Source organism: Balaenoptera ricei, chromosome 20 (genome assembly GCF_028023285.1).
Source record: "Balaenoptera ricei isolate mBalRic1 chromosome 20, mBalRic1.hap2, whole genome shotgun sequence".
In the NCBI taxonomy this organism is placed as follows: domain Eukaryota; kingdom Metazoa; phylum Chordata; class Mammalia; order Artiodactyla; family Balaenopteridae; genus Balaenoptera; species Balaenoptera ricei.
The window spans coordinates 36,884,473-36,894,568 of NC_082658.1; the positions used below are offsets into that span (position 1 = coordinate 36,884,473).

Genomic DNA, 10,096 nt, shown 5'->3' on the forward strand with positions numbered 1-10,096 from the left:
TCTTCCCTGGTCCTGGGCTCTGACGGAAAGGCTTACAATCTCTGCAGGCTGGAGCCTGTGGTCACACACCCACACGCTCAGGCTTAAACTTGGTGATTTCTTTCCATGCCGCCGATATAACATGCTTTTTATTTTATTTTCCATTTCTACTTTACTGGAGTTCGGAGTCATCCCAGTTTAACAAAGTTTTCCTCTCACACACATACAAACACACTTGCCCGTGCACACACACACGGATATAATTTTGAAACATTTTTCTCAAAATTGTTTATTTAGGTTTATTTTCTTTCATTTATTTTTAGCTTTGTTTCCCTCCCTGCTCTGGCCTGGGTGCAGGTAAAGTGGGTGTACAATGAGGGAGAAGTGTTCAAGAGAGGGGATCGGGAGCAAAGAGAAAGATAGTGTTTCGGGAGGAGTAAGCTGGAGTTTGCTTTGGGGATAGGGTGGGCAGCAAAAAGGTAAATGCTAATCGTGATCACTACTATTTATGGGGCATCTGCTGGGTGCTAGACAAGTCATAGATATCCTTATAATCTCTTATAATCCTTGTAAGCACTACTAGACAGTCATTATATCATTTTACAGATGAGGGTCACATATTTTATACAAAATAGGACTGGGATGCTAGCTCAGGATTGCTTTATTTAATATCCTAATTCCCGCTTTTCCTGTAGTAATAGTAACAGTAATAGTAATTACTATAGTAATATAGTAATAGTTATTCTATTCCTCCAGGACTCTTTACCCCATTTCTTCTCTTTCATATTGCGTTGTTATTTGCACGAGAAGAAGGAAGACAGAAGAATGAGGAGGGTAGGAAATTAAGATTTATTTATCTATTTAGTATCTCATTTAATTCTCCCACTAAATCTTTGAGGTATAGTTATCTCATGGTACAGATGAGAAAACAGAGGCTTAGAGAAACTAAATAACTTGCCTAAGGTAATGGTTATTGGCATCCAGACTATCTGATTCCAGAAGCAAAGCATTTCCTACTATAAAATGCTGCCCCGCCTCCATAGGGAGCAGTTGCCAGGAAATGAACACTATGAAATCCCCTCTGACCTAGCTCTTGTGTGCGAGGTGAGCTGACTCATGCCAGAAGGCTTGCAGAACTCTCCTTCCAGGCAGAGAAGTTTAAAAAGGCTGGTTAGCCAGTGAGGAACACTAGGAGGGGCATACTTTATGTTTATCAAATTCTATGCAGTAGATATTTACTAAGACCTACCTAAATACATTCCACTGTGGTTAGAGAATATACTTTGTATTATTTCAATCCTTTAAATTTATTGAGACCCAAATGTGGTCTGTCTTCTTATTGGTTACTATTTGTATGGTGTCTCTTTTTCTATCCTTTTACTTTCAACCTATTTGTGTCTTTGAAACTAAAGTGTGGTTCTTGTGTACAGCATGTAGTCAGATCATGTTTTTTGTGCATTCTGCCAGTCTCTGCCTTTTAATTGGAGCATCTAATCCATTTACATTAAATTGCTAAAAAGATAGCATTTACATCTGCCATTCACTACCTATTTTTATGTTATATATCTTTTTTGCTTTTCAATTTCTCTATTACTGCCTTCTTCTGTGTTAAATATTTTCTAATATACTCTTTTTATTCCTTTGTTATTTCTTCCAATCTTCTTTCTGCCCTCCTTCCTCTCCTCTCCTTTAGGAACTCACATCATGTGTATGTTGGTGAGCTTGTTGATGTCTCACAGGTGTTTGAGCCTCTGTTCATTTTTCTTTATTCTTTTCCTTTTCTGTTTCACAGACTGGATCATCTCAGTTGATCTATGTCCTGATTCATGAATTCTCTCTTCTGCCTGATCAAATCTGCTGTTGAGTCCTTCTAGTGAATTTTTCATTTCAGTTATTGTACTGTTCAACTCCAGAATTTCCATCTGGTTCTTTTTTTTTTTTAATTTATTTATTTTTATTTATTTATGGCTGTGTTGGGTCTAAATTTCTGTGCGAGGGCTTTCTCTAGTTGTGGCAAGCGGGGGCCACTCTTCATCATGGGGCGCGGGCCTCTCGCTATCGCAGCCTCTCTTGTTGCGGAGCACAGGCTCCAGACGCGCAGGCTCAGTAATTGTGGCTCACGGGCCCAGTTGCTCCACGGCATGTGGGATCCTCCCAGACCAGGGCTCGAACCCGTGTCCCCCACGTTGGCAGGCAGATTCTCAACCACTGCGCCACCAGGGAAGCCCCCATTTGGTTCTTTTTAAAAAATAATAATAATTTCTATTTCCTTACTGATACTCTGTTTAAAGAGACATCATTCTCATGCTTTCCTTTATTTCTTTAGACATGATTTCCTAATGTTCTTGGAACATTTAAAAATAACTGATGTAAAGTATTTGTCTAGAAAGTCCAACATCTGTGCTTACTCAGAGACAGTTTCTGTTAATTTTTTTTTCTTATATGAGCCATGTTTTCTTGTTTCTTTGTATGTATCACCAACTGTCATCAATTTTTTGTTCAAAACTGGACATGGACATTTAAAATAATACAATGTGGCACTGTGGACACCAGATTCCCCCCTTCCCAGGGTTTGTTGTTGTGGCTGTTTGTTGTTGTTATTTGTTTAGTGACTTTTCTGAATTAATTCCGTAAAGTGTGTATTCTTCATCATGTGTTTCTCTAAACTCTCTGCTTGGTTAGCTTCCTGATCAGCTAATGACTAGATAAGGATTTCTTTAAGTGCCTAAAACCAATAAGCTTCCCAGTGTTTTCCAAGGGCTTGGAGTTATTTGCAGACTATTGGTTTTTAAGACTACCATGGAGCTAGGGTGGGGGTAATGGGAAAAGGTCAAGTTAAAACCCCACAAAGCCTGCTGTTCTTACCAAGATTCAACCACTTTCTTTGAATAAGCATTTTTCTGAATTGTTGCAAGCTTTTTGCTAATTTACAGAGTTCTGAAAAAGTTGATCCTGACAATTTTTGCTAGTTTTCTTTTATGGAGGCAGAATTTTCAGGGGTCCTTATTCTGCCATATTACTCTTTTAATGTCAGTAGACTCTGTAGTAGTAACCCCTCTTGCGTTCCTGATTTAAGTAATCTGTGTTTTCTTTCTTTTTTCTTGATTAATCCATCTAATAGATTATTTATTTTATTAATTTTTTCAAAGAACCAGCTTTTGGCTTTAATTTTCTCTGCTCTTTTTTTCATTGATTTCTTCTCATATCTGTTATTTCCTTCTATTTACTTTTGGTTTAATTTGCTCTTCTTTTTCAAGTTTATTAAGCTGGAACATCAGATCATTATTGTTAAACTTTCTTCTTGTATAATATAGGTATTTAAAAATATAAATCTCCCTCTAAGCACTGTTTTAGCTATATTCCACAAGTTTTGATAAATGTTTTCATTATCAATTTCATTCAAAATATTTTCTAATTTCCTTTATAATTTCTTCTATGTAATTTCTTTGTAATTACTTATAAAGATATGGCTTCATTTCCCACTATCTAGTGCTTTCCAGTGTATCTTATTGTTATTAATTTCTAATTTAATTCCATTTTAGTCAGCTCTACTATCTCAGATGTTTGTCTTTTGAAATATGTTGAGACTGACAGGATGTTAATTTCAATATGATAATGAACTTGTCTATTTCTCACTTTGTATTTGTCCCTTTTTTCCCCCATGTATTGTGAAGCTTTATTATTAGGCACTATTATGCATTGAATTATATCCTCCCAAAATAGAGACACTAGGGTGGCTCTAATGCTTTGGCAGCCAACATAAGCAAAATATATGTTGAAGTCCTAACCCCTGATTTGGACATACGGTTTTGCAGGTTTAATCAATTAAGATGGGGTCATTACAGTGGGCCCTAATTTGACATGATGTAGGAAAATGCCATGTGAAGACAAATGCAGGTGACACTGAAGGCAGAGATTGAACTGCTGTAGCTGCAAGCCAAGGGACACCAAAGATTGCCGGAAAATCCTCATAAGCTAGGAAGAGGCAAGAAAGGAGCCTTTCCTACAGATTCCAGAGGAAGCGTGGCCCTCTGATACCTTGATTTCAGACTTCCAGCCTCTAGAACTGTGAAAGAATAAATTTTTGTTTTAAGTCTCCTAGTCTGTGGTACTTTGTTATGGCAACGCTAGGAAACTAATACAAGTACATACACGTTAAGGATTTTATGTATTTTTTATTATTTAACCTCTTGAAAGTCCCCCTTTATCTCTCATAGTAATCTTTCTCTTAAAATCTACTTTGTCCAATAGCAACATAGTTACACTAGTTTTCTTATCTTACTACTTGCATGGTATAGCTTTCTAACGTGTTAATTTCTATTTCTCTGTGTCTTTATGTTTAAAGTGTGTCTCCTGTAGACTGAAGGTATTTGGGTCTTGCTTTTTATGCAGTCTGACAAGCTCAGCCTTTTAATTAGTGTGTTTAGTCCATTTGTATTTAACGTACTTATAGATTTTAAGTCTACCAAAACGCTACTTGTTTCTTGGTTGTCTCTTTGTGTGTTTTTTCCCTATGTTACTCTTTTCCAGTCTTCTTTTGGACTAATCCAATATGCTGTACATTTCATTTTCATTTCCTCTTATTGGTCTTTTGCCTATACCTCTATTTCTTTCTTTTTTTAACTTTTTATTTTATGTTGGAATATAGTTTTTTTTTTTCCCAAAGGTCAATAACTGGACTTAAATGAATAATTCTGGTAAAGCGTTTGTGCACAGATATGCAGGTATAAAACATATATCAAAAATGAACAAAAAGAGGGCTTCCCTGATGGCACAGTGGTTAAGAATCCACCTGCCAATGCAAGGGACACAGGTTCAAGCCCTGGTCTGGGAAGATCCCACATGCTGCGGAGCAACTAAGCCCGTGTGCCACAGCTACTGAGCCTGTGCTCTAGAGCCCGTGAGCCACAACTACTGAAGCCCGTGCACCTAGAGCCCATGCTCCGCAACAAGAGAAGCCACCGCAATGAGAAGACCACGCACCGCAACAAAGAGTAGCCCCCGCTAGCTGCAAATAAAGAAAGCCTGCGTGCAGCAATGAAGACCCAATGCAGTCAAAAATAAATAAATAAATAAAATGAACAAAAAGATTCCTTCTCTCCTTAAGTACATCTTAGAACAGCCATGACTAAGTTTAACTTGATATATATTTCAGAGCTTAAAACCCAAGAAACTAACAAATTTTTGCACAAGTTTAACTTGAGACACAAGCATTTATTGTCCTAACACTGGAAATACTTTCTTGACATTTGATTTGATACTCTTATTGGTAAGCTTTGCCTTTTAAAAGTTTTCCTAGGAGAAAATACAAGAAAAAAGTATCTATCCAGATTACCCATCACTCTTTGAACATTACTTAGGAATAACACAATCTCAACATAGCTCAATTTTGAAAAACACAGAAAATGCTGGAGTGTTATTCTTATACTCAGGATCTCTTTTTTTTTTTTTTTTTTTAAGACACCAACTGTACTTGAACATTTGTTACTTTTTTTTTTTTTTAATTTATTTTTGGCTGTGTTGGGTCTTGGTTTCTGTGTGAGGGCTTTCTCTAGTTGTGGCAAGCGGGGGCCACTCTTCATCGCGGTGCGCGGGCCTCTCACTATCGTGGCCTCTCTTGTTGCGGAGCACAGGCTCCAGACGCGCAGGCTCAGTAGTTGTGGCTCACGGGCCTAGTTGCTCCGTGGCATGTGGGATCTTCCCAGACCAGGGCTCAAACCCGTGTCCCCTGCATTGGCAGGCAGATTCTCAACCACAGCGCCACCAGGGAAGCCCCCAGGATCTCTTCTTGAAAAAGAAATGAGTATAAAAAAGTAATTTTGTCCTGACATTGGTGGGATGAGATACATTTGTACTGTTCACAAATTCTACACACAAGACTGTCTGTTTTAAATAAGATCAACACTAATAGGGAACAAGAAGTAGAGAAGCCAACTTTAGGAGATGCATTCATTCCAGGGTACTTGGTTAATGCCTCTCAGGTTTTACCAGCACATCTCTGAAAGGGGATGCACATCCTAATCTCACAGCTATTTAACAGTGATCACTTTCCTTATACACAGAAAATACGCTTACCTCTTTGACAGCTCCAGTCTTGACTGCAAAGAAAAGGTTATTACAAGAACACAATTCTAGGTGCCCAACTACATTTTATCATCACAAATAGCTCTCAGTGTTTCTTAACAGGAGGATTATTGGCATTGCGTGTAACATAATTCTTAGTTGTGGGGGACCATTCCAGACACTTAGCATTCCTGTCCTATTCACTAAAAACCAGCAGTTTTCAAGGTCACTGTGACAAGCAAAAACATACCCATATGTTTCCAACTGCCCCTTAATGAGAATCACTGAGATCCAAGATTAAAATCTATTAACTTCGTGACTTGCACAGAAAGCAACTGCTTCATTACCTTCAGTAACGATGACTGAAGAGGAACACTTGGTTTAAAAAAACATTGTAATTAAATATTACTTTGGAAAGACAAGCTGATTTCTTCAAATCCACAGTGATCTGAAAGGATTAGATGCACAATGTGCCATACTTATTGTCCCCAAATGCACACATACATTCACAGGAAAATGACTGTTTACCTTCTACTGGCAAATCTTAACCCATTTATCTTTAGTATAAAAATACGTCCATCCACTACAATAAGATAAAAAAACGTGTAGATCTTCTTGATAAATTCCCTCACACTGATGTTCCTGGAAACTGCTGTTGTCTTTGCTCCAAAACTTGCTGATACAATAGTTGTTGCTGTTTCTGTAAAAACTGCACCACTTCTGGACTTCTTAGTAAGAAGTCTGTTTTGATTTAACACTTGTTCTAAAAGAGTAGGTCTTGCAGGTTGATCCCCAAAAGATTCTGTTCTCTCTTTAACAGTGGAGAGTATATTATCTGCACTTTCCTCAAGTTTGACGTTTCCCGCGCTGCCAGCCTGGGCGGCCTCACCACAGTTCAGGGCCTGGTCACTTTTCTTCTTCTTGTGCTTATCCTTGTACATCTTGTTGCGGTGTTTCTTGCACATCCACGGCTTGCACTGTTTGGCCACCTGGCTCGTGGTCTCACTGCAGCCCTCGTAGGTGCAGGCCTTGCTCATTCTGCCCCCGCCGCTGCCCCTGCTCCGGGTTCTCGTGCTGCCTCCCTCTCCCCCAGAGTGGGTCTCCTCGTCCTCCAGATCCTCCAAACTAGCTGTGCTCTCGCCTCCCCCCGGGGTCCGAAGCGTCCAGCAGGTCTGTCTCGTCTTCCCCCGCCTCCTCCTCGCCATCCCCCGCCACTTCGCACAGGTACCGAACGGGCTTGCCCGCCCCGGCGCTGCCCCCCCAGGGCCGGAGCCTGCCGCAGGACGCATTTCGGCCGCAGCCTCATCCTGCCCTCCACAGGGGCGCATCACCAGCAGGGTGAACTGCGAGGCCGCGGCCGGGACGGAGGCTGGAGCCAGGGCCTGGCCGGGGACAGGGGCGGGGGCCCCGGGGCTGAGCGCGCCGCTAGCGGCGCCGGCCCCGCGCCCTCGGCGACAGCCTGCACCTCCGTGCTGCTGAGACCTGGCGAGGGTCCACGACCCCAACCTTTCAGCACCTGCCGGGCCCAAGTGCACTTAGCAAACCAAGACCCGGGACCCGCGAGAGGAAAAGGGGCTGGAATATAGTTGGTTAACAATGTTGTGTTAGTTTCAGGTGTACAGCAAAGTGATTCAGTCATACATGTACATGTATCTATTCTTTTTCAAATTATTTTCCCATTTAGGTTGTTACATAATATTGAGCAGAGTTCCCTGTGCTATACAGTAGGTTCTTGTTGGTTATCCATTTTAAGTATAACATTGTGTACATGTCAATCCCAAACTCCCTAACTATCCCGTCTTTCAATTACATTTCTGGTGGTTGTTCTAGGGATTATAATATGCATCCTTAACTCCTCACAGTCTATTTAGAATGAATATATTAAATGAATGAATATGTAAAATATGAGAATCTTATTACATTAAAATTTTATTTACCACCTTTTGCTATTGTTGTCATGTATTTTCCATATACATACATAATAAACCCCACACTATCGTGAAAGTCATTAACAAGGAAGTCATTAGACTAGGGTGGCTCTAATGCTTTGGTAGCCAAAGTAAGCAAGCCAAAACCTAAGCCAGAGTCAATTTCTATAAATGCCTCAAGGGAAAAAAATCAAAACTTCAGAACAACCAATCTCAAACAGCCAACTAGAATTTCCCAAATAATGCAACTGCTCAAACTAGAGCCAATTCAATAATTTCCTTGCTTTGCTCCTGCGACTGCTCTGTAAAAGCCTTTTCCCTTGGCTCCTGACAGTAGAGTACCCTCTAACCAGTTTCAGTTTGGCACTGCCTGATTCAAATCAATGTTTGCTCCAATGAACTCTTCAAAAATTTAATGTGCCTCAGTTTATCTTTCAACAGTATTATATTATTACATTTACTTTATTTTTTTATAAATTTATTTATTTATTTTTGGCTGTGTTGGGCTTTCTCTAGTTGCAGCGAGCTGGGACTACTCTTCGTTGCAGCGTGCGGCCTTCTCATTGCGGTGGCTTCTCTTGTTGTGGAGCATGGGCTCTAGGTGCAGAGGCTTCACTAGTTGTGGCACACAGGCTCAGTAGTTGTGATGCACAGGCTTAGTTGCTCCGTGACATGTGGGGTCTTCCCGGACCAGGGCTCGAACCCGTGTCCGCTGCATTGGCAGGCAGATTCTTAACCACTGTGCCACCAGGGAAGTCCTACATTTACTTTAAACAGTCAGTCACCTCTCAAAGAAAATAAAAGAAGAAGAAAATACGTTATACATAAAAAGATAGATATGTTCTCCACATATTTACCATTTCCAGTACTCTTCACCCTGCCAATGGCTACAAGTTTACTTCAGCATATCCTGTAGTGCAGACCTGCTGGCAATGAATTCTTTCAGCTTTTATTTATCTGAAAATGTCTTTATTTCATCTTCATTTTTAATGGGTAATTTCACAGAATATATTGACTCTCCTTTCAACACTTTAAAGATGTCATTCTGTTGTCTTCTGTCCTCCATTGTTTCCGATGAGATGTCAACTGTCATTTGTATTGGTGCTCCCTTGTAGGTAATGTATTTTATTTCCTCTGGTGAGTTTTGAGATTCTCTCTTTAACTGTGATTTTCAGCATATTAACTATAATGTGCCTAAATGTCTTTTATTTTTTTAATCCTGCTTAGGGTTTGCTAGGCTTCTTGGATTTGTAACTTGTTCTCTTTTTCCAAATTTGGGCAATTTTTTTTGGTCTTTGTTTCTTCATTTTTTTTGGCCTCATTTTGTCTCTCCAATTATATATATGTTAGCTTGCTTGATATTGTCCCATAGTTTACTGAGGCTTTGTTAATCTTTTTAAATCTTATTTTCTTTTTCTTCTTTAGATAGGATCATTTCTACTGATCTGATTTCAGGTTTACTAATCCTTTCTTCTGAAGTCTCCAATTTGCTGTTAATTCCCTAAAGTTAAATTTTAATTTCAGATATTTTATTTTTCCATTCTAGAATTTCCACTTGGTTCTTTTTTTATAGTTTCCATTGTTTTGCTGAAATTTACCATCCATCTATTCATTATACTATATTTTTCTTTAAGTCCATAAAAATATTTTAATAGCTACTTAACATTATTGTCTATTAATTCCAACATTTGGGTCATCTTGGAGTCTGTTCAATTGATTTATATTTGTTTGTTTTTCTTCATCAGGGGTCAAATCTCTGGGCTTTTTCACAGTAATAATTATTTTATTGTATGCTGGACATCGTGGGTGATATATTTTTTTAATATTTATTTATTTATTTATTTATTTGGTTGCACCGGGTCTCACTTGCGGCATGCAGGTTCCTTAGTTGCAGCTCACCACCTCCTTAGTTGCAGCATTTGAGCTCCTTAGTTGCGGCAGGCAGGATCCTTAGTTGTGGCTCTCTGGCTCCTTAGTTGCAGCATGCAAACTCTTAGTTGTGGCATGCATGTGGGATCTAGTTCCCTGAGCAAGGGATTGAACCCAGGCTCCCTGCATTGGGAGTGCGGAGTCTTAACCACTGTGCCACCAAGGAAGTTCCCATTGTGGGTGATATATTTTAAGAA

General features: G+C 39.6%; 1 pseudogene; it reads right to left on the bottom strand.

Annotated features, from left to right (window-relative positions):
- Positions 1-6,670: 6,670 nt before the first annotated feature.
- Positions 6,671-9,845, bottom strand: LOC132354542 (regulatory factor X-associated protein-like; annotated as a pseudogene).
- Between the last annotated feature and the right edge of the window lie 251 nt (positions 9,846-10,096).